The 23612-nt window shown below is 42.7% G+C and overlaps 2 long non-coding RNA genes across 3 annotated transcripts; one reads left to right on the top strand and one right to left on the bottom strand.

Moving 5' to 3' along the window:
* The first annotated feature begins 356 nt into the window (after positions 1 to 356).
* On the top strand, positions 357 to 22260 carry LOC146207688 (uncharacterized). Its single transcript, XR_014704104.1, has 3 exons — positions 357 to 404; positions 10786 to 10838; positions 20947 to 22260. It is a non-coding gene; the product is annotated as an uncharacterized LOC146207688 (long non-coding RNA).
* Positions 8011 to 22396, bottom strand: LOC146207687 (uncharacterized). Of its 2 annotated transcripts, XR_014704101.1 has the most exons (4): positions 22257 to 22396; positions 17562 to 17728; positions 13688 to 14033; positions 8011 to 8266 (listed from the first exon to the last, which is right to left on the bottom strand). It is a non-coding gene; the product is annotated as an uncharacterized LOC146207687 (long non-coding RNA). The 2 variants fall into 2 exon arrangements; XR_014704102.1 differs by lacking the exons at positions 17562 to 17728; positions 22257 to 22396 and adding an exon at positions 15642 to 15744.
* Between the last annotated feature and the right edge of the window lie 1216 nt (positions 22397 to 23612).

Genomic DNA, 23612 nt, shown 5'->3' with positions numbered 1-23612 from the left:
ATTTCACCAATAAACAAAATTTCGCTGGACGGTTCTGTTCAGCACTTTGTCGCCATCTTTGGCCTAATGCGTGAGAAACGAGCTTAAAACGCCTGCGTAGCGATTTGCGTACTGAGAAGGTTCGTTACGTCTATATAACAAAAAACACCACATCGCACGCATTGCTGCAGTCAAGTCGTCTTAACGTAGTACGCATTCTAGCGCATTTCTCCTAATGTTTACGGTAAAATGTTTTAATTAGCAGTCTGAAGGCATTGTTAAAAGGCGGAATTCATTCATATCTACGATTTACTTTTCTTCACGTGCAGTCTCTCAATAAACGCACCTAACTGCGAGTCGCTGGATTCCTTTGTTTTTGCAGGTCAATTACTGGGAAATTGACTTTTGAGTTTAAAGGACCTGTGGTAAGCAGCCAAATGCACATTGACGGAGAACATATGTGAGCAGGAACACGTATCAAATTTGCTATATTAGCCACCAAAGGTACAGGAAGACAGTTAAGAATTATTTTGACGCCTTTTTAGTGGAATAAATTTTTGGTGGCTTTTGTTTAGTTTTAATGTTTCTCGTGCCACTTTCTTTAGCAGGAAAGCCGTTTTTCTGCAAGAAGCATTTAAAATATTGTCACCAACACACGTAGCAAGCAGCACAACAACCGAGCTGGCCCTTTTTAATCAAGCGAAACTCGAGAGAGACGAGAATGACGCTTAGCCACGTGCCAAGATATTCGGCCACTTGGTGGCGCCAGAAGATGGTCAGCGGTGTGGCATTGCCCCCTTCCAAGGGCAAGTTATACGGGCAAGTTATACGGGAAAGTCTCTGGCTCTGGTTTGGACCCTGAAATGGTTTACCGATTGTAATATGGCTTCATTGTGGCAACGTGAACTATTTCAGATTTCGGCTGCCGAGAGGAGCCTACAGTGTTTGTGGTAGCACCTCGTAGTTCACCGCGCTGAGGCGGCGGAGCACCTCGTAAGGTACAAAGTATCGCCGCCGAAGCTTTTCAGAGCGCCCTCGCCCCCGTATTGGGCTCCATACTCAGAATTGGTCGCCGGGCGTGTAAGTCACCTCTCGGTGTCGCAGGTTGTAGCGCTGGGCGTCGTGTACTTGTTGGTGCCTAATTCTCTGTGGCTCCTCTGTGACTCCTACAACTTAAGATGTCGTATCATTGGGTGCGAGTGACATTAAGATGTTTAGAATAACATTTAGTGAAGACCGATACTGCACCTTGCTTTCCCCCAAAACAAACTCGTGCAAAAAAAAAAAAAAAAAGATGGCGGAACGAAAGGTGGCATGAATGACCTAATTAAGTGTAAGTGTCCACCGAAACGTGAACCTGAGCAAAATACTGCGCAATTTCACCCAAAAACTTCTAACCAAACTTTTGCCCCGCCACGGTGGCTCAGTTGTAAGAACGTCCGGCTATACTGAGTCTGAGTATCGGGGTTCGCCGCCGACCTCCAACGCTGCGTTTATATGGATGCGCGGAAATGGTGGTGAAATACATTTATCGACATATATACATACAGGAGGTTGCGCATAAGATGCGCAAAGGGGGCCAGCCCTCACAAGTACTATGCGCACGTCCCTAGTTTGGGACACCGTGGCATCTGCCATCGCCCGGGGCTTGCCCGACCAAGGCCCGTGGTGCCGGCAGATAAGAGCAGCCCGGCAGGGTCGCCTCCCAGACTTGCCGAATTTCGTTGAAAAGAGGGAGATAGAGTGATTAAAGGGGCATGCCCGCACCATGTGGTATGTCTCCGAAGACATCGCCCCACAATGAGGGCAGCTGCCAGGAAAAGCCGAGTCAGAACGTTTTAGAGGTGGCGGGCACTGCTAAGAGGCGTCCGTCTGTTGTGCGATACCAGGGCACGCTTAAGTTACCCAGTTGGTCAAAATTACTCCGAAGCGCTCCACTATAGCTGCTCTTCCTTTCTTTTTAATGTCACACCCAACTTCCTCCCTTCCTTTAGGGTGCGATTCGGGTTACAACAGAAAACAGTGTGACAGATACTGGACCTTTCCTTTCCTGTGAAGAAATTATTATTATTATTATTATTATTATTATTATTATTATTATTATTATTATTATTATTATTATTATTATTATTATTATTATTATTATTATTATTATTATTATTATTATTATTATTATTATTATTTTATTATTATTTTAGAATTCGCAACAAAAAGTTAACAATCGAGGAATGAAAATACGGTGTTAAAGGTGTTATCATGTGTAAGCTGAAGGCGAAGGTTCAGTGTCCCCTAACCCAAGCCGTTAACGTGTACCAACTGAACCGACGAACCTAGAGGTTCATGCGACATATGGACATGAGCACCACTTTCTTACAGCATGATGCATGGTTTTGTTACTATCAATGTAAAGAAATAGAAGGCGTAACTGCTGCAGCCAGAGCAGTAGACAGTATAATGTGCCTAATATTTTCTATTGCTCCTTGGATCTGGAAGGTTAGATAGATGGAGAGCTTTCACTCGGTTGGAATGTATCCATTTGTGGTGGTGAAAATATTTTAATGAAAATGTTTTGGAGTATATAGCGGAGGTTGGAAGGGGGGAGTCCTCAGTCCGAAACCCCATTGACATAGGCGGCTGTCCACGCTCTTTTGATGAGTTTTTTTTACTCCTTCCGTTCGAGCTGGCCAGAGCTGCCTCCGACTTTTCCTGCGTTGGCTGAATGACTCTGGATCTATTACGTGAAGTATTCGTGGGTTGTTGAAACACTTGTTCGGTAGTTTGCGGAGGTGTAGCTCCTCCCATTTGCCTAGTGTCTTAGCCGGTGGAGTGTAGACCCGGCGAGATAATCGTACGTGTTGAAGTATTTCAGTGTAAGTGAATAATGTAGTGGGAGATTTCACGAGATCCGTACTGGGTGACCGGGGGGAACTGTTCGGGCTGAGGAGTGAGCGCTCTCGTTCACTGGGATGCCCTGGTGACCTGGTACCCATTTTAGGTGTTTATCTGTGAGTTGTTAGCCACGGGTGTAACTATGTTGCAGGATTTCAGATGCTAGTGGTGCAATCCTGGCCCTGAGGCAATTGAGATATGCTGTCTGTGAATTCGTAAGGATGTATCCTGAGGTAGTGTGTGTTGCAGCTATGACAATCACCACTTCTTCCGCAGCCAGTGTGTCTTGGCTGGGCAATAATTGCCCATCCAATGTTTGATTTTCGTCCACTACCGCAAAGGCCACCATTCCCCGTTAGGGACCCGCGGCATCGACATAGATCACGTGCTCGCGCCTGCCATAGTGCCTTTTTATAGCTTCTGCTCGTGCTTGTCATCTTGGTCGGTGAAACTTGGGGTACATATTCCTCGGCAATGGGGTTCCCTTGAAATACCTTCTCCATGAGGCTGCGATATTGAGTTTAGGGTCCAGCTGTCGGGGGCAATTGATGGTAAAGTCGTTCAACACTTGTCGGCTAGTCAAAGTCGTGGACAGTCGTACTACCTGCGCCGTGAGGCGTACCTCTATCAGCTCGTCTACCGTGTTATGGACGCCCAGTCGTAAAATCCGGTCCGTAGATGTCGTAAGAGGGAGGGCAAAGGCCTTCTTCTAGGCTGTTCTGATTAGTCACACTTAATATGCGCCGTATTGTTGGCTATAACCCGGCATATTAATCGTTTCCGTCCCTAGCTCCCCTCTCAGATACCGGTTCAGGTACTTGTAGTCACTTAATCATAAATTCCTTGATTCCTGCGTTCATTATCTCAAAGATTCTCATTAGTGTGTAGTAAGCTACCACATTATGTGAACATCTTTATCTCACAGATTATATACCGGTAAGCTGCCACAGTAAGTGAACGTGCACTCGAAAAAGAGTTAAAGGTACATTTGAACCAAAAAGGTAAATGAACAGCCTGCGTAGCTTAGAATTACCGCGTCTAACTTGATGTGCCAGGTTTCTTCAGCATTCGATTCCCACCCCGCCCTCCCATCTTAAAGGAGACCCGATTGGGCAGTGCCTGCCAAATTGGCTATGTCGTGCTGTCTCGTGATTCCCATCCACATACCTGATGCCTTCTATAAAAGGGTACAACCCAGTGCCCGACGATAAAGCGATTGCAAAACTAACTTTAAAAACCCAATGGAAAGCGGACGATGTAGAAGGAAATGTAAGACATTACTGACAACCACGATTTCACCCCCATCTGGTAATCGCAGGTGCATTGCAAAAGTGACAGCATTTGCTACAGCCCTCCGTAACTTCTTCGCCGAGTGCGGGTGTTTGACTTTCAACTGAGGAGAAACCAGGTGGCAGCTACGAAGTAACTCCACCGTCGCCACCGGAACCAGCGCACGCCTCTGCCTAGTCACGTGACAACCATGACCTATTTCAATCGCATTAGTCGCGGAGGTGGCGACCCTCATTCCTCAGGCCTACATGCCTGGAGCGGAGAGTAGGGAGCCTCCTAGATTCGTAGAAAATGAAGTTTTATTCATTCGACCAATACACGCTGAAGCCGTGTCGTTTGCTTTGTCTAGATAGCCTCCGCTGCTGTTGAAAATAGACATACTCCGCCTTTGCCCGAGTTAGCGCTCTCGCGCTTGGCCTCAGGCAGATGCTTCCATAAATGGCATAGGCAAGACGGATTATTGCGTTTTTTGTAAGGCGAGCTCCTTTAATGGCTCTTACTCACGGCGTTCGGCGTCATGTCCTACTATAGCTGTCAGTGAAATGACGCCATCAACCGAAACGCACATACTAATTCTCCTAGTCTACCGTGAGGAAGACAGTTAAAAGTGAATAAATCCTGTCTCCATCGGGAATCTAACCTCCATTGCATAGATCCCCATCCGAGCATTTTAACCGATTGTGCAACGCCCGGGATCGTGGAACGCACACCATAATTTTCATTGTCTGCCTTGAGGATAAAAGTTAAAAATAAAGAAAAAAAGTCCTGTCTCCACCGGGACTCAAACCTCCATCCCTTGGATTCCCAGCCGAGCTCCTTAACCATCTGTGCCACGCCCGTTTTTTTTTTTTTTGTTATTTCCGGTAAAGAAACGTTAGATAACACTAAAGCACATCAGCCCAACTTCGGCTGACGTGAAAAATTAGTTTCTTCATCTGCATCATGTAATAACGACTTAGGGTGGGCCAGGTAGATTTCCCGCATTTAAGCCATACTTTAAACAACGTTTTCACGAAGGGAACGAACATGAACATCAGCATAGTGCACTGCCATTCTGGTCAGCTATATACTGCGGGGGCTCAGGAGCGTAAACTTGTCTAAGGGTACATCACCATAGCTCTCGACAGGGAGAAACGTGATCCCGTGTGACGTTATGTGCAACTGGTTCTTTAGGGTTCACTGTAAAATGTCCCAGTGGAATACTGCATCTTAACAGTCTATAAATACATGTTCGATGATTTCTGTTTTTTTACAGAGTTATCTATTAGTGCTTCAGGATAAAAATATGATTTCCTGATGTAGCGATACTTTTACCGGAACTGTATTTCTGTGCAACACAAACAAAAAGGATTTGACACTAGCCCCTACTGACATTCTCTTAACTCTCTTTAACACATCTTTCCCGGGGCCTCCCCAGTAAACAGACTTCTACAGTATATATGGCAACAGTTTATCCAGTGAATCTGAGTAAAATTTTCGTTTCTTCACAGAGCACAAATAATCCATAGAGAACTGCGTTTGCAACATGAGGGAAGAAACAACAACTTCATGAAAGTAGCCAGTCACTCTGCTGTATGTGAAATCGCTAGTAGTGACGTAAAATTCAGGAAACACTTCCGCCGATGGAACTTGCATTACTCTACGCACAAAACGATCACTTTGGTCAAACAGGACAATGGACCTTAACACTATCAGCTTAATAAACAAATGAGAATAGCCAAGTCCGCCATCACGAACTGGACGAAAACGTTTAGTACGGCTGACCCTCTCCCAAGTTGATTTCCATATGAATACCGCAAACACCCGGTGCATTTTCTGCACATTTCTTCGGGACAAGAGCAATACCTGTAGGCTATACCAAACCATGGCGATCAAAAACAAATAGCATACAGTGTCGCGAGCAAACATTGAGAGACCCCGCACTGGCCAGTTTCTTGTTTTTCTCATCTCTTTAGTTGCACACTCCAGTACTTCGCAAGACCCCGGTAATGCCCCAGCTTCACCCCCAGGAACGTCGTAGGCGTTGCTGTCCATGTTATACAGGTCAACCTTTAGGGTTTCACATCCCAGTTGCCATGCCATATGCCAATGCTTTTCTTCCAGTTTATCTCAGACGCAGTGTGTTTGCAATAAGCCTTGGCAAGGTTCACAACTCGTATTTCACTTTTTCGATCTTTACAAAAGACGGCTTAGTTATCGGTGTAAGCCAGTAGCTTTACTTTGGCAGAGTGCAATTTAAATCCTCTTATTGTGGTTCCATGGTTCACATTTTACCGTAGACAAGGAGAATTATGGCGTGCATTTCACGATCCCGGTCGTGTCGCAGTAAGACAAGGAACTGCGCCATGCCGGGGGTCGTGAAATGCACGTCATAATTCTCCTTGTCTACCTCGAGGATGATAGTAGCGATGACAAATAAGCTGCAATTAGTGATAACAGCAATGAGCACATTAGCAATGATAATGATGGTACATTTAGTTGCTACTGATTATGAGAGCAAACGTTGGGCACCACCAACGCTCAGGCTTTGCATTTCTGCAGGGTGGATTCCACAGTGCTCTCGGAAATGTTTGATTCCGCCATATCCGTTCGTGGAAAAACCCGGGAACGAACCAGGGACGTTTAAATGCCAGTTAAATGCTCTCAGCCGGTGCCAACAGATCGAAACAATTCCCGACAGTTTAACAGCAGCATTCATCAAGGATGATCCAGGCGAGACAACTCGTGAATTTTCTGCGTCCTAAATGTTGCGAAGACGACAGACAGAATTGGATCAGCGAGTGCGTGTAGCCCTCTGAAAGGCTGTCAAACAGAGACGAAAAGAGGCCGGTAGAGCAAAACGTGCCGCCGCTTTCGCATTGGATACTTACGTCTAGAAGGGTTAAACCTGTGCGTTATTTGTTTTTGTTCATAAAAAACATTTGCTTCAACAACTCATAAAGATTCCTTGCTGTGGAATAAAATGTTCGTGTTTGTTTGGCATAGCTTGGAATCCATTTCATTCTAAAAAACAAACTACTTTACTGCCAAGGGATGGTTTTCATTGTCCCTGCGGCCCAGAGTACTAATACTCTTCAACGGAGTGCAGTGCTTGTAGCTCAGGAGTACTATTACATACGTGCCTGACTACACGTTAATAGGGTAACAGAGCCGCTGACGGTCACTGTACTGTTTTCTGGTGCCACCAATAATCATAGAGCATAAAAATAGTTGGTCACCCCGCTGCAGTGAAACTTCCTCAAGGCCCTGGGGAAGCAAGTTCTACTAGGTTTTAATCTATATAATTTCAGCAGCCAGGGGGATATGTAAGCAGTCTCCTCTGCATCGGTTTGCAAAGTTCTTTGCGCGTTTCAATTTAGAAAAACTGCTGAAATATTCACTGGCGGACGAGCTAATGGGCAGGGTACAAGAACTTCATGTACTGGCAATGTACCGGCAAAATACCGGCAAAGACGAGCCATTACGACACCTCTTGTATATAGGCCTCCACTGCACTTCGGATTGAACGTTCCATTTATTCATTCCCAAAAATGAAAGTATGCTACCATGACAGAGGCAAGCCATCTTGTGGAAATGTTGGGAGCAAACACAGACTGCCTCTGAACATTTGCTGGTTTTGTGTTTACGGTCTGTAATCACGTTTCCGTGGTCCAGCTGATGTTTTCTAAAATTTTGTTGGAAATATGCTCGGAGTTTACAAACTTCCTATTGCTCCGACGACCTCCGGCGCTGCATGGTTATACACAGAAAACAATACAAACCCAAGAGAAATATACCAAGACGTTAACACTGATGATGCCACAAAATAAACAAGATCGAAAGAGGTAAAAAGCGTGCATATTGGCCAGTGCAATGGTTTTCGGTCGCACATAGGCGCTCATATTTATTACTGCTTCCTACACAGCAGAGTGATGTTTCTCTTGCCGATGCGTAACCTTTCTTCAGCTTTCATAGATTGTAAACTTGTAGGTGCGCTCCTCCATCAAGGCTATCCCGATGGAATGAAGACGCAGGGAAGATGAGCGAGATTAAGACTCTGCAGGTCAATGGTGCACCTGCATTTCGGATGGGAACTGCACTGCTCCCCAGCAAGTTGTCCAGGTTGGCACTGAAAGAAATTAGAACTGATTATTAGTTGTAAATTGAGAAGTGAGATATTGAACGATATTTTCATAGGTAGGCTTTGGGAAACACCACAAGGGTAACTAGATCAAAACAGGAAATAATCTTTAGGCGATTTGAGTGCGTACAAAAAAATATAGTACAACATGAATTCAGATCTAATGATAATTTTAATATGGTTTTAGCACACAGCTTGATCGAACATTTTCACCTATTTGCTGAGGAATTTCTCATGCGGCAAATGTAGACATTTGCGGCCTAGTAAACTGGTTCTTCCCTTGCTATGGTCTTTTCAGTTGTGATGTATGGATGCGAGAGTTGGACTATGAAGAAGGCTGACCGCTGCAGAATTGAAGCCTTTGTATTGTGGTACTAACGGAGACTCTTGAGAGTTTCTTGGACTGCCAGAAGATCAAATCAGTCGATATTGTCGACCATAAACCCTGACTGCTCATTGGAGGGTCAAATTCTAAAGTTAAAGCTCAGCTACTTTGGTCATCTGATGAGAAGAGAGGAGTCGCTGGAGAAAGATTTGTTGTTGGGAAAGGTTGAGGGTCGCCGGAGAAGGGGAAGGCAGCGAACGCGATTGTTGGCATCCTTGAGGCGCTGCAGATGAAGTTATATAATGTTCGGAAGATAGTGAGAGACCGCAAAGTGTGGCATGATATGGTCCATAGGGTCAGGAAGAGTCGGACACGACTTAACGACTGAACTGAACTGAGCTGAAACTGGCTCTTCACGTGTGTATTTCAACTCTGGACATTGTCTTACGTAACAGTCTTGACTTGGCTGATGTGAACCTGCAGCCGTGTTTTTATCATAGTGCTAGAAATCGGTGAAGGATGGAGCCGTGAAAAAGCGAGAAAATTGGAAACAGTTACCGCTGTTATAAGATGCTTGTAGAAAAGCTTTACCACATACACATTCATTCTAAAGAGGTAATTAATGAGTTCGTTGTGTTCTCGGCATCACTACTTCCAATAAACAGGCGAGGAGCAATATATCTAACGAAGAATCCAAGTTACTGACGAATAAAAACTTCTTTTGCTTCCTAATAAGAAAGGACGTATACCGAGAAATAGCCATTTGTCAGACTACGAAGAATGGATAGGCCCTTCTGACCTGACTGAGCTTATAAGATCACTGGAACATTGATTCGTTTTCCACCTTCCCCTCTAAAATACGCAACTCGAGTTGGTAGTTCTCAAATTTCTGATATAATGAGGTCCTGTTAAGTCGCACAAACCAGCGAAGAATTAGTGCAAGGCCACTTATCAGGTGCGAGCTGATATGCCAGCGCCATGCCTGTGGTATTTCGCTTCCAATGCTCGTGCCCTATTCATTCCGTAATGGGGACTTACGTTAAAACATGTACTGCAATATGATACCAGTGACTGCTTGTTTTGAAGGATATATGCTGATAAATGTTTTCATTTCATTGAAACACTTTTCAAAAATTTTGTTCACGATTTCGATCCTTTATTCTTCTGTTGCGAGCCAGACGCAATACCTTCTAATCTAGGCATGTCACTTCTCCGCGGCTTGGGTACCAGTTGAACTTAAATGTATGTCGTGCTGTCCTTCACTTAAATTAGCATTCTTAACGACTTTGTTCTAATGACTATGTCTGTAAATAAAATCGATACATATTTTAACGAGTGTATCCTAATGAGTATGTCTGGATTTAATGTCACCAGAATTAGAGAAGTATCAATTAGACGAGTAAATTCCAATAACAACAGTGAGCACAATGCACATGCCGCTATCACGTCATACAGTTAGGGATGAGCTGAAGTGATTTTTTATGGCAAGGTCGTAGGGTGACCATGTCCTTGTCGACATCTTGATGGATACTGCCACACCAGTATAATATGTTCAATTGTTTCTGGGTAACTGCCGCACATTGCACAAGCTTCATCTTCTTGATAAACTTTATTTTGTAGCTTCAGGTTCTAAGACATCCTGATCTAGCTTCAAAGCGAAGGCCGTTGCCTCTTGACTTGTCATAGAAGGATTCATTCTTAATCCGAGTTTTCCCTTTTCTATATATGCCCAGGGTCGGCTTCTTTTCCATTGAATTATTCCAGTTTTTAGCCTGTGTAGGGTCTTGCGGCAATGCCACTGCTATCACTGCGCTGTTTCAGGGGGTCATTTGCGTTTTATACATTACATCTGATTTTGCGAGTCTCGATAGGAAATATTCCTCTTGGTTCTGTCCTTTCCTGAAACGGAATCGAGTAATAGAGGGCCGAATTCTTCAAACATAGGTAACCTGGTTCAGAATTATTTTATGCTCTATTGGGACTATGATGTGTACCAGTCAAAAGGCAGAATGCTTTGGTTAGTTAGCTGAAATGACTAACCCTCTTATTTCGTTATTTTATCTTGAAGTAGAAGCCTTGCTTTCCTCATGAGTTGCGTGATCATGAATTGTAAGCAGAAACCAATACTAAATGTTTAACGTGAGTTTCTATCAAAACTGCGATTCAACCGTTTTCTTTGCAGTTCTGAGCGTGGTGTCACACCATTTCACTTGCAATTCAGCGTTCATTATCTAGGTAAGTTGGAGACTAGTTGGCGATAGTCATTCTAACCGACGACTTATGTGTCTCTAATTGTATGCCGCTAATTCTAAAACAGGTGTCCACTTAGACGTGAGACAAGCAGTGCCCCTTTCCTTTCCTTATAACAAACCAATTTCGATTACAAGGAAGGTTCAATTTGCCATTCTTTTTAAGTCTTTATTGCTAAAGCACACACACAAAAAAGTGCCGAGCCATTCGAAAGAGTTTTCGCAAGTCTCAATCGGTTTACGTGGAGCTAAACCTCAGATATGTTTTGTTACTTTAAATCTCCCTGGTCCACACTCGTTCCACATAGTTTCGTTTAAACATGGTAAGCAAGCACTCATTACTCTGTTGATCATATGAGCCTTTGCTTCAATAATCTCATTAAATACAGCACCTGTTTTCACTAAACAACGTTTTCTTTTTCTTTTTTTTTGTTGTCGAGCGGTTGCACTCCCGAGGGAAGGGTCCCTACTGATTAGAGCAGTACGCACATGAGTGAATGCTTTTTTGTAGTCTGTTTGCGTCTACAAAGGCCTGAGTAGCGTGCTCCAAACATGTCAGCGGTGTTCATGACACAAACAATCTCTTTTGCCCTTTAAGTTACTGGCATTGTTTTGTACGCAAGCATTATTTTACTTCTAAACTTTTGAAGTAAACCATAACACCATACTGCGTCTTACTGGGGACACTACATTCCACTAGAAAGAGTTCGCGGTGCTTAACTGTTCGCTGTATTTGTGCTTTCTCTACCGTGACGTCTATATATAAAGCAAATAATAGATTAATCATACATATAAGCCTGCGTACGGCAGTGACGTGAACAGCTCAAGAAACGCTTTATATTTCTTTCACATTTATAGTTCAGAATTGCGCGGAGCCAAAAGTTTAGTATCTATTTTTTTCATAGTCTTAACAGGAATATTTCGTACCCTTACGCTAAAATCTTGTTCAAAGAAGCGCCACCTGGTATATTAACAACTTTCATAGGTGTAGCCTTAATTGCAAGGGTGTAACAGGGTACTGCAAGGAGTCATGGCGTGATGCAGGAGGTTTAGGGCTTTCATGTGCTTCGCTCGTTGCACTGTAGTAAGTGCAAAAAGCAAGCATCTATAGGGTGGGAGGGGACGCAGCGTTAGTAGGATCGCGCATGTGGCCCGCCTGGGTTGACTGCTCGACGCCTGCGATGACCCGAGGACCGCACAAGAAATATGCACTTGTATCTATAGTGACGTAACAACGTCTTGGCAGAAAACACATAGATTCTGGTCTAAGGGCGATGTTAGAATTTCCTGTGAACGAAGAAGTACCTCAATTAAGAGCGGGATTTATTTTTATATTTAGATAGCCAGCATATATAGAGCGAACTTCTCTGAAATATTCTGTTTCGTGCCACCTTCTATGAAGAGGCAGAACCACAGTTACAGGCATCGAAAGAATATTTGCTTTCACGGCTACTTGCCTGATGTAGAGCGCACATATTTCCAGTTGTTGCCGAAGATGTCAACGATGTCTATGCGTCTTTGAACGAACAACGCTGCTAATGCGATGTCAGGGCAAATCTCGCACTAGGACTTTGCAGGAGTCCTAGCGTCAGTATCACACATTTTCAGCGGAGGGGCAACATTTATAAAAAGCTTTGCTGTTAATATACGTCCACATTCCACCAAAACAGCACAATAATATAGCAACCTCCCCTAGGTCACAGGAGCAAAAATTCCAGTGGAACTTATCACGCTAGGAAACGAGGAGCAAAATTATTATCGATAGGAGCAAATAGTACCCTGCCAATAATACTGGAGATGAAATAAGTTATGTCTTCACTAATCCCACAGTATATATTTTTTCTTTATTAGAGCAGAAAAAATAAATATCTGGAATCTATTACTCTACGTGTGCTGTCTAATTTTGTTCCATAGTCCTCTGCGTTGTCCTCGACTTATGTAGATGGCTATGAAAGAAAAAAAAAATGGTAGGGGTAACATTTATTTATTACATGTTCCTGCAGCGCCCGAAGGCATTATTGCAGGGGGGGAGATGACAAGTAATCTTGCTGGGAACGCCAGTGATAAAATACATAAAAATGAAGAAAATGACATGACACAAGTGATAATGCAGAATGAAAAACATGCATCTAAAGGCGGCAACTGCGCGACGAACAAAGTGATGAAAACACTCAAAAACAAAGTAATGAAGAAAACACACGCAAGAGAACTGCGCGCCACGTCACACATTTGATAAAAAAGCCCGAAATAAATTTTCAGTGTAACACTCAGTGATGCCAGCTGGCAGCCGGTTCCACTCATTGATCGTCAAGAGATAGGAAACGTGCAGAGTTGGTCAGAGAAATAACTCAAGTAACTGACATTCTAGTCGAAATCAAGAAGAAGAAATGGGCATGGGCAGGACATGTAGTACGAAGAGAGTATAAACGATGGTCGCATAGGGCAACAAAATGGATTCCAATGGAAGGAAAGCGTAGGAGGGGGCGTTAGAATGTTAGGTGGGCGGATTTGGTTAAGACGTTCGCAGGGGTCAAGTGGATGAAGCTAGCACAGGACCGGGTTAATTGGAGAAATATTGGCGAGGCCTTCGCCCTGCAGTAGGTATATTCGTGCTGATGATGACGTATAATTACAGTAAATTTTTTACTTCAGAAGAACCCTCTGCTGAAGGCCTTTTGCCAATCGACTAGCGTGGCCCTTCCTCCATTCCTAGCAAAAATTCAAAATTATTTGCTCCAGTTGTAACGACACCTTTGTAGCAAATTGGAAATATAAAACAAATTAGTCTCCTCCGCAGAAACTTTAATACCGGCTGAAGAATATAAAATTGCTTACCATTAAAGGACAAATATTCTTTTTCACTGGCTCCCAAGCTGGAACTTGAGGTTGGTAGCTCTGACCACGTTCGGGCCGTGGGCCTTGCGGACCATGTTGCATAGTGCCCTGAGGAAGGTAAGGCCCAGAGCCTGTGGGAAGTGGAGTTTGAACTCCCAGAGGCGTGAAGGGGGCCGCTTCAGCTCGGAGCCGGTTGTCAGATTGAGGGCGAGCTTGGGGGCCTTGAAGACGTGGAGGTCCATTGCCTTGAGGATGCTGAACGTTTTGGAGCGTACGGAAGCGTGGTGGTATTTCGTGCCCAAGGCGATACCTCCTGCCTCCATGTGACCCCTTACGTTTAATACACCTGAATAATCAACAAACTTATTCTATTCAAGCCATTTACGCCAAGTTTCAGCTGTACTGTTTATGCTGAGAAAATAGAGATTGCTGTATATTTCTTTTTGTTTTTTGTTTAATTCCGTTTTCTGGATCTGTACTTCCAGTTCGTCATCAACTGTTACATTTAGGTTAAATGGTGGCATAAAACTGAACAAAAATTACTGCTATTGCGTTTATATTCAGCCCCTACAATCATTTCAAATCTTCTTGGTTGCCGATTCTTGAACCAGTTAGCGGTAAGCGATCGGTACGAATTGTGCGCCGAAAATCCTGCAAAAGAAATCATCCCGCAGCCTTTAAGCAGAGTGCAGTTCATATCGCTTCGCGTAAGATAAAAAAAAAAGGTTGCAATGTGAAGTGTTAATTTTGTGCACCTTTCGTTTTTCCGCCAGCTAAAATTAAAGCTTAAAACTAACCCGGTGTCTGTTACCTAATCTACGGGCGGTTTTTAGCGCCAGGAAAGCGTCTACAGTCCCTACAGGACTGACTCTAACGACTGCCCTCAATTATGTTTTTAGCAGTGAGAAAATGAATGCGAAATCAATTAATCAAAATTAAAGTTTTATTTCGTCCTGGAAAAGCTGTCCGTTGTGTGGCTAAATATTCTAGGCGAAAATATTCGAGAAAAATTGATTACTGGGTTGTAAATCTACATTCTATTTTTGCTTACTGGCGGGGCAAGGCCAACTCTGACAGACTTGCCTTATGCCATTGGATGCAAACGAGTGGATGAGCTTCTTTTGCATATTATTGCTGTCTATTTTCCACAAATATGGGAATGTTCCGAGGCAAGATCTAAAGCTGCAACCTGCAAGCTGTTTTCAGCGCTCCATATGCGACATTGTTATTATCGCATGGTCATCGGGTTCCCGTAAACAAGCGTCACCTTTCGACATCTGGCATCTCTTATCCCAACGAAGAGTTTAAAGATAACACATTTTTTTTTCATTTTCGGTCAAATGTAAGCCATCGATAAGTAAACAATAAAATATTTAACATTGTATATTCGAAACGGACAACTTGTATTAACTCTTTGCTTTTGAAGTCCTTATATTCGTCCTAATTAAAACACATCTAAGCACTGGTATAGACACATTTCATGCTCTCTTACAGACTACCAGTGAGTGGAAGTAAGCATGAAAATTTTTGAACAGTAAATAGATTCTTAAAGGAGAGAGTAAATGGCTCACATATATCAAAGTGGTGCAACTTCGTTCGAAACGCACGGCTTCGGCATGCGTGAATGAATTTTTTTGTCAACACAGTGGCACCTTGATAGCTATCCCTATTGTTCCTTCATAGCACGTAAACCTCACTCTCACATCGTCCATAAAACTCACGTCTTGATTTCGTTACTTCGGGCAAGCGGAATGTTTTTTGCATGAGTCGATCGCATTAAACCTTTTTGTACTCGCAGAAATATGGACAGAGCATGAGGTACCACAGAACACTTGCAGCTACCGTGCAGTTGCAGCGCGAATTCTAGCAGCACCAACTACGGCAATATAACGCCATGCACTCCAAAATGGCTCAATTTGACTACTCGTATGAAATGACTGACTCTCATGCTTACTCAGATGGCACAGTGAATGCCATGATAAACAAAACACAGTATGATGCTGTCACCATCTCAAGATCAAGACCCCAGACAATATATTTCTCTGCCGATGCAACCTAGAGCCTGGCTTCAATACCTTGAGCTCTGGAATTTATAAATGCTAAGGCAGCTTGAAGCACCCCCTCAGATCATTGCGTTCACGTGGCATGACGCACATTACAGAGCGCGCGCACGAGAGAGAGAAGACTAAGGTTAAAGAGGACGGCCTTCATATCTTCACTATTGTAACGAAGGTTTGACATTGTATGGCAGATACACTACTTTCTTGATTCGCTCCTCCGATTTTTGTTTTCTGCAGAGCTTAGAAAGGACATTTGTTTAACCTTTAAAGCGCGTCAGTGCTAATGAGGATATTTCTTACAATATATACAGGCGCACTATTCTTTTGCATTGCTTTTTCAATTATATTTTTATATCCCATTCCCAGATGCATCCGCGCATTTAAAGTTTGAGTTTCACAACCACATGATTATATTTGTTCCTAATTACATAAAAAATATCTGAGCTCTCCAAGTGACCTAGCACCACTAACAATCGTAAATAGGTACCTGCAAGTTATAAAAGGATACGTTTGGCCGCTAATTGACGCGTATAGAAGACGACGCAAAAGATGACATCTGAGACGACAAGCGCGAGCCTGGAAGTGAAAGAAGCTTGAACGCAAGACTTGTTCTGGTCGACCATTCAAACCATCACCCCGCCGGGGTGGCGCAGTGGTTACGACGCTCGACTACTGTTCCCAAGGACGCGGGATCGAATCCCGGCCTCGGCGGCAGCTTTTCGGTGGAGGCGAAAAGCAAGGCGTCCGTGTGCTGTGCGATGTCAGTGCACGTTAAAGAACCCCAGGTGGTCGAAATTTCCGGAGTCCTCCACTACGGCGTCTCTCATAGCCTGAGTTGCTTTGGGACGTTAAACCCCACAAACCAACCAACCATTCAAACCATCTATCGCTAGGTTCTCCTTGGTGTTCTACCGAGCCTTGACAATATAATTACTGATTGAATTTTTTCTTCACTTCATGGTATAGCTGATAGTGAGTGAGGAGATCTGATAGTTCTTAATCACGCTGCTTTGAAGGCACGTAACTCCTTCTTTTTCTGTAGATCTCTAGACTTGATTGTGCTCCGCGATAAAATAGGCCTATCGTCGTCTCTCAACATTGTCCTATGGTCCTGCGCTAGTTTGAAGCAACTGTATTTTAACACAGTTGTCATTTCACCTCATCGGTTAACGCTTTCCCGTATCCTGGCCATGTGTATACTCTTGTGTCCTCTTCGAACGCACTGCGTTTCATAAATGCACCATCAATTTCCTTCCATGGAACAACGTATCTTGCCCATCTATATTTCACCTGAAAGATTTTTATTACACTTCTTTTGTGTCGTTTTTTGTTACTGAACTATTACATCTCTCTGATAAAACCCACGCCTGCTTAGAGCAAAGTACAAAGGACCGAAATTCGTACAAGCACGTTTCAGGTCTTCTTGTAAAACGTCCACGTGTCGATAATGAGGAAATCGCACATCAGTGATTGTTATACCGTCCACAAAGCTCTTGTAAAGAACGTTGCTCGTGGTCACATCGGCAACAGCACTTTACTAGGTTCTCTGGATTGCAAGCCCGCGGCGAAAGGAACCGCAAAACCAATTTTCTTAAAATGTCAGTTTGCTGAGGTTTTAAGACAAAACACTTGAATCCCGTCAATGGCGGTCCACTGTTCGAAAGAGTGCAGAATCGATGTGCGATGACAAAGGAACAAAACTGAAAATGTACACGGTTAAGGACCAAAGACAGTGCACATAACATACCTCATGTCGAGGAAATACGTCAAAATTCAGTATTTACGAAAGAATTATAAAAATAAATTATGCTTACTCTGATGGCAGCACCAATGCCAAAAGAATGCTGATGAAATAAACTGTCGACTTCATATTATTAGGTAGCAAATATCTTGGCAGAAAAGAGTTCACATTAGCAGATACTTGGCACCTCCGTGTTGTGGAGTCATACTTCTTTACGTCGCTCATTTCTGTTGGTTATGCCTACATCAGATTAGAACAAGTCTTGTGGGGATCAACTTTTTTTCAATATTTAACCAGCAAAATATAAAAATAACAGCCGGAACGATCGCAGACATCCTGCTGGTAACCTACATTTTCTCAGTATATACTGATGGATTGCATTTCTCAGATCTGCTCAGTTTTCTTTCGAAAGGCCCACCTTTTCCAGAATAAATTGCTTTCGAGAATTTAAGAAAATACGAATTGCGAGTCAATGAAGGTCTCTCATTTTCGAGCTTAGAATTTATTTATAAAGTGACATCACTGTTCATGAGGATATTTTTTAAATGTTCGTTGCTGCTTCTGCATATTATTTGCAATATCTAAATATACAATGTGCCTTATTTCGACAAATTTGTCTCAACCAATTTTTAAAAATATTTGGGCAATGTGTGCCCGTTTTGAAATAGATATTCTGCATTTTAATCAAATATTTTCATGTTAAACAAAGTAAAAATATAAAGACCTTTGATAGCACTTTTCCTCTGCTTCTTCTTTTGTGAAGGTCTTAAAGTCTGCTCTTATCCATCACTTAAAGCTGTCAATAATGGCCGTCTCTCCTCACCGGTTGATTAAAACAATCGATATTTAAGCTCCCTTTGCAGTGACAACTGATTTCTACCGTTTTATTTACTGGGCTATTTTAAAGCACTGGATGATCTTAGGGATGTCTATGTTAATTTTCTTAACTTTTCACAAATGCACGTCCTCAAGTACCGTGGATTAATCGAGGGATAGCACTGAGTAGGTTATTATTTTGACAGTATTTTCCTCCTCGGTATCTCGAGGCGAAGGCCCCTGAGGGACAGGAATACCAACAAAGTGCGTTCCATTAGCCTGTGTTTTTTTTTCTTTCGCACCATATTCCTTGTTAGACTGAAGTGCAAATGCAGTGCACTCTAGTTCCATTCGGCGCTCTCTGGGCCGTCCAGGCATGAGGTGTGGCTGTGACGCGGTATCCGGATCCCTTTTGACTGAACCTTGTGGTGCAGACAGTGTGCAGACCTTAATGTTAATTGATATCATGCTGTGACAAAAAGACACGCATAAACGCTCACGGAGATCAACGTTTCATAAGCCGTGTACGCAGAAAACATTTAGTTCTTTTTATCGCACGATAATGGGATTTGGTAACGTCAGTGTGGATGTTGTAAGCCATCGTACACTTTGCAATTTCGCGCATAATCATCGCAGTGCAAGCACCAAGGAGGCGAGAAAGACTTAAGGCTTTGCGGGCTTCAAGGCAAAAAGCATGAATCTAAAGCTTTCCTACAGGCAATACTGACGAATAATTCGTCTTAAATTTCTAATTGCCTGAATTTAAATTATGAATGGAATATAAATGCCCATAATACTGTAGCATATTTTTTGTACTTTGCAGATACCTTAACTGTATCCGGTTTATTTAGTATAATAAGAGATCACATTTAAAACTTTCGTTTTTCGTGCATGAACGCCTAACACACCTAGCAGACTTGTCTCGCATCTGTAAGCAACGTATTCGTAATGCCACATATTTCTCGAGAAAAGATAAAATTTGTGCTCGTACCTATGTGTCACTGTAGGGTTATAATAGCAGATGATTATCTGCGATAAAAGTTTACGTTTTAATAAAGTGTATTTGTAAGAAAGTTGCTTATATACCTCTCTTTGAGTAAAGCGAGAATATACAATATTTCAGCGGTTCCTTCAAGGTCTCTACCAGCGAGAGACACGATGTCTTCAATATGCTGAGCATATCTTAGCTACTCAACTCTTACAGACAAAACATACTCTCAGTGCCTGCATTTAAGCTACTTGGTTCTGCTGTTTTCTTTATGAACGTGCACAGAGAATCAGCCATTTCGTGTAAAAATCAATAACGGAAAGATGAAATTGTTAGCTAGATGAAAACACCACCTCAGAAATTGTTACAGGCACGGGCCAGTTTCCTTACGCCGCTTTCAGCTTTAGCGATGGCGATCACTTTATCATCATGTATTTGAATAGATGATGAGTTCGTCTCAAATTTGAGTCTATCCCTGTTGTGCCCAAGCGCGAATAGTAAGGTCATTTTTATCTGTATAGACACTTATGGTACAAGTTTAGCAAACTGATTAGCTAGCTTGTACATATATAGAGAGAAACACTCTTATACCGAACTGAAAAGAGTGTAGGTTCAAAACCACGCTACGTCGATATAGATTATAGGGAACGGTAGGCTTATTCCAACTTACAGGAGCTGCAGTATAAGCTATTTCAGAATTAACATCTACTTGCCAAAATACTATACTTGGCATTTATGTTAGCCACCTTTCAACTTTTGAAATACCCACATAATAACCACTACGCAGACGCGTGGTTCTTTGCCGAAGTTATGCAGAATTCCTTCCTTGCTTACTACTTGCGAAACGGCAATATTCCGTGGCAGTTGCTCGCATATTTAAGGATTTAAAGAGCACTTTGCAATAGGAATGAGCAACAAGAATCCTCTCTATAGACATTATGACGTTGGTTCAACTTTCGTTGCCATCTCTTAACCAATTTTTGTTCTTTGCAAATGTCAACATCAGCTATTTTTAGCGTTAGCAGAAAATAAGTGCAACCTTTAATATAACCACAAAAAATATAACCACAAAAACTTCTCGAAATGATCTGTAAAAACAGAACATCATATCGAAGAATGCTATACTGATTTTTTGTCTAAGTACAGGGTAGAAGCACTATCGAATAAGCGCGAAGACGTAATTAGTAATCTCTGTGAAGGAACAAGGTGCTAAACTGCGTAAGAAATCTGAGTCTCGAGAATAATTGGCACGTAATAGTCTTAGCTCTATAGGCATCAATGGCCGAAGACAAAGCAAGCAGTTGAAATCATCCCGATCACTTCCCAGTTTGGACAGTAGGGCTAGTATTCCACATGTGCACGGAAAGCACAATAATCGTTTGGCGGAAACGCATTCACTCGTTCTTGAACACTTGGAAACAGAGTATACGCCAAACTTCAAATCTTTACTTATGGTGTGGACAAGGTCGAAAAGGTAGCACGGCGTCTTTTTACATTCCTTCTTCGGACACTACGTGGTCTGTGCTTTTTACTTAATTCGTGTGCTCCACAAAGGGCAAAAGCGTTGCCATTTATATGACTTTACGGAAGCTGAGGCTTGTCAACCTGTTGGAATCTTATAGCAGCTCAAAAATCCTCTTACAATTTCTTACAGGTGCCTTGTCTCCTAGGTCTCTACGCTAAGCAAGAGAGCCTTTTCTTTGCCTTTCAAATCGGAGTCCTCACACTTAGGAGCGATAGGCAATAAGGTGGCGGACAGTTCCACCCACGCAATGCTATCGAGGAATGCCTCAAGAAGAGCCTCGCAAGAGGCGGAAAGACCGTTCAGAGAAACGGCGCTCAACCATTTCACTGTGTAGTTCACCCCACCAGCTACGTGGATCAAATGACTAAAAGATCCCAGTGCTGTTCAGAGTACAAGCGATGGTGTGTGTTATTAGCTTCATTCAAGAAAACACCACGCTCACAGTACACTTCAGGTCATGTCTACCGTCCAGCAGGACTCGGATCGTGATCCTAGCTGATGACGGCTGAAGTGGACTCTGTACTACTATGATTTATTATGTTAATATCTGGTGACAGCTGCAGTGGACTGTGTTCTATTATAAGTGATTACGAGCATAACGGGACAGATCAGCCAGGTCTTAGGTATGTGCCGCAATCGTGGTTATTATTCATATTTAACTGCCGGTTGAAGCTCTAGCCAGCAGAAAAAGCAAAGGGAACCCGACCTGTTGCATAAAACAAGCTAAAACTCTCAATACCTATTAATGAAATCTTTCAATCTATACAGAGAACGTAATGCACGTCCTTTGCAGTTTTGAGGGAATTTATGTCAGTCATTGTTTAACCCTTCGAATGCAGTCGCTTTGCCGCGAAGTTTATCCTGACTAATACAAAGTATCTTCGGCATAGTTCCTAGTTTCTCCCTATTAAATTAAGGCTGTGCTTTTAAATTTTCGCCTACTCTTGCGCTAATTTGATATTCACTTTCGTATTCACGTAATATTCGCGTGACGCCAGCAGCTTTCCTTTGGCTTTCCATTTCCATTTATTATCTTGTGCCGAATCTTTACGACCTTTATTCTATGTACATGCTGCATGCAACCGGTGCTGTTTCTTTAATTTCTAAGTGTTGAGTTTGAGTGTATCGCAACTCTATAACGCACGGCAGAAATTATTAGCTTTTTCTGGAATCCGTAATGATAAAAGTACTGCTTTCTACCACAGCAATCTAGTGGAATACAACGTTTCTTAACGTCCGGCCGACTTCACACTGAGACCCGATTCCAAATTCCGCAGTTACGCTATAGTAGCTGTTATTAAGGCCCCTGTAACTCATACATTGTGCCTGAGGCCACTTCAGGCAATTTACGTTGATCCAAAAGAACGTTTTCAGCGAGCCTGAGCATAAAATTAGGCATTAATTATGTTTCCCCAAGAAAGAAATACTGGACGTCTTACAATGCAGCTGCATCCTGTGGGGTTTCCATAAACGTTTTTTCAACGGGCGGCTATGAAGATGTGAAACCTACTTGAAAGACACAGGCTACGTGTTGTTCTAGGAAAGAGCCGCATTTAAATACTAAACCCCGCCATTTGACAAACTTCTCTTGCCACTTACGCAATGAAAGGAAACTGAATAGATATTAGCGAAAAGAAGCTTTTCCCTGCTTTGGATTCAAGGCTTAAATATGCGAATATGTGAAGGAGTAATATATTACGATCATTTTCCTATATACTTTGTGTTTGTGTCATTATCTTCTATGAGACGCACCAAGATAATTTTCAATATACTACGAGGAAGTATGCGTTTTTTGCAAGAAATATGTGGAACAAATATAATATCATCGCCCTAGCTCTTGCTCTGATTTGCAAGGAAGCATCATATCACACCAAATGCGAAAGAAATAAACGACGACGGGTTCTGAGAAAAAAAAAAAAGTTTTAATTCCAAAATTTTGCTTATGATTACGCATGCACAAAGATATTGAAGTAAAACATTTTTCTGCCTTAATTGGTCTATACTGAAATGAATAAAACAGCGCGAACGAGTTTCTTCGAAAATGAAACAAAAAAGCGACAGGAAAGAGCACTGACAACTAATTTTTATTGGAGAAACGTGCATAATATATATGAAAGCAGCAGTGGTAGACGCTATCAGATACACTTGTAAATGGTTTTAACACCGACAAAACACAATCTGCTACAAGGCTTAGAAATCACAATTAAAAAAATGTTAAAATAAACATGGTGGCGCGGATGAAGTATATATAACAATCGGCATCAAATGAATCAGGCATGTGCCGTCAACAACTAAGATGTTCATTTCGCCTTCGGCCAACTTCATTCGCATATGTAAGTCTTGGCTGCGGGAGGTGATTGGTTCGAAACCCACCGTCGGACACCCAACGGTAAAAATGAATACAAGCGTTCCCCGGTCTGGCGCTCGGCTTTTCTAGAGGTGCGCGCTTGGGAGAAGATTCGCAAACCCCGCTGCGCCCACGCGCAATGTAGCGGGAAATATTGACCTCAGAGTAATCTTTGCCTCATTTATATAAAGTGTATTGCTATGAAATCAATAATTCACATTAATGAAAACTAAACATTTAGCTTCAGTTAGGCAGGGTGAAATCTTTTGATTTTGGCACAGTCAGCAGCCTCGTTGAGCCTGCCCCTGAAGTTGAAATGAGACAGGCTGGTGGCAGCAGGGTTCGGCTGCAGGATGGTGAACACCCACTCCTCTCAGGATTGCATGTGTGCTGGATTGTTGTGTTCTGCCATGTACCGTAGCGGGGACAGTTCGAGTTAAATGTTGGA

Source organism: Amblyomma maculatum, chromosome 1 (assembly GCF_055883805.1).
Source record: "Amblyomma maculatum isolate TAMU_Amacu chromosome 1, ASM5588380v1, whole genome shotgun sequence".
Taxonomy (NCBI): Eukaryota; Metazoa; Arthropoda; class Arachnida; order Ixodida; family Ixodidae; genus Amblyomma; species Amblyomma maculatum.
The sequence above is the reverse complement of the archived record's forward strand: the minus strand, read 5'-3'. Positions and strand labels throughout refer to the sequence as shown.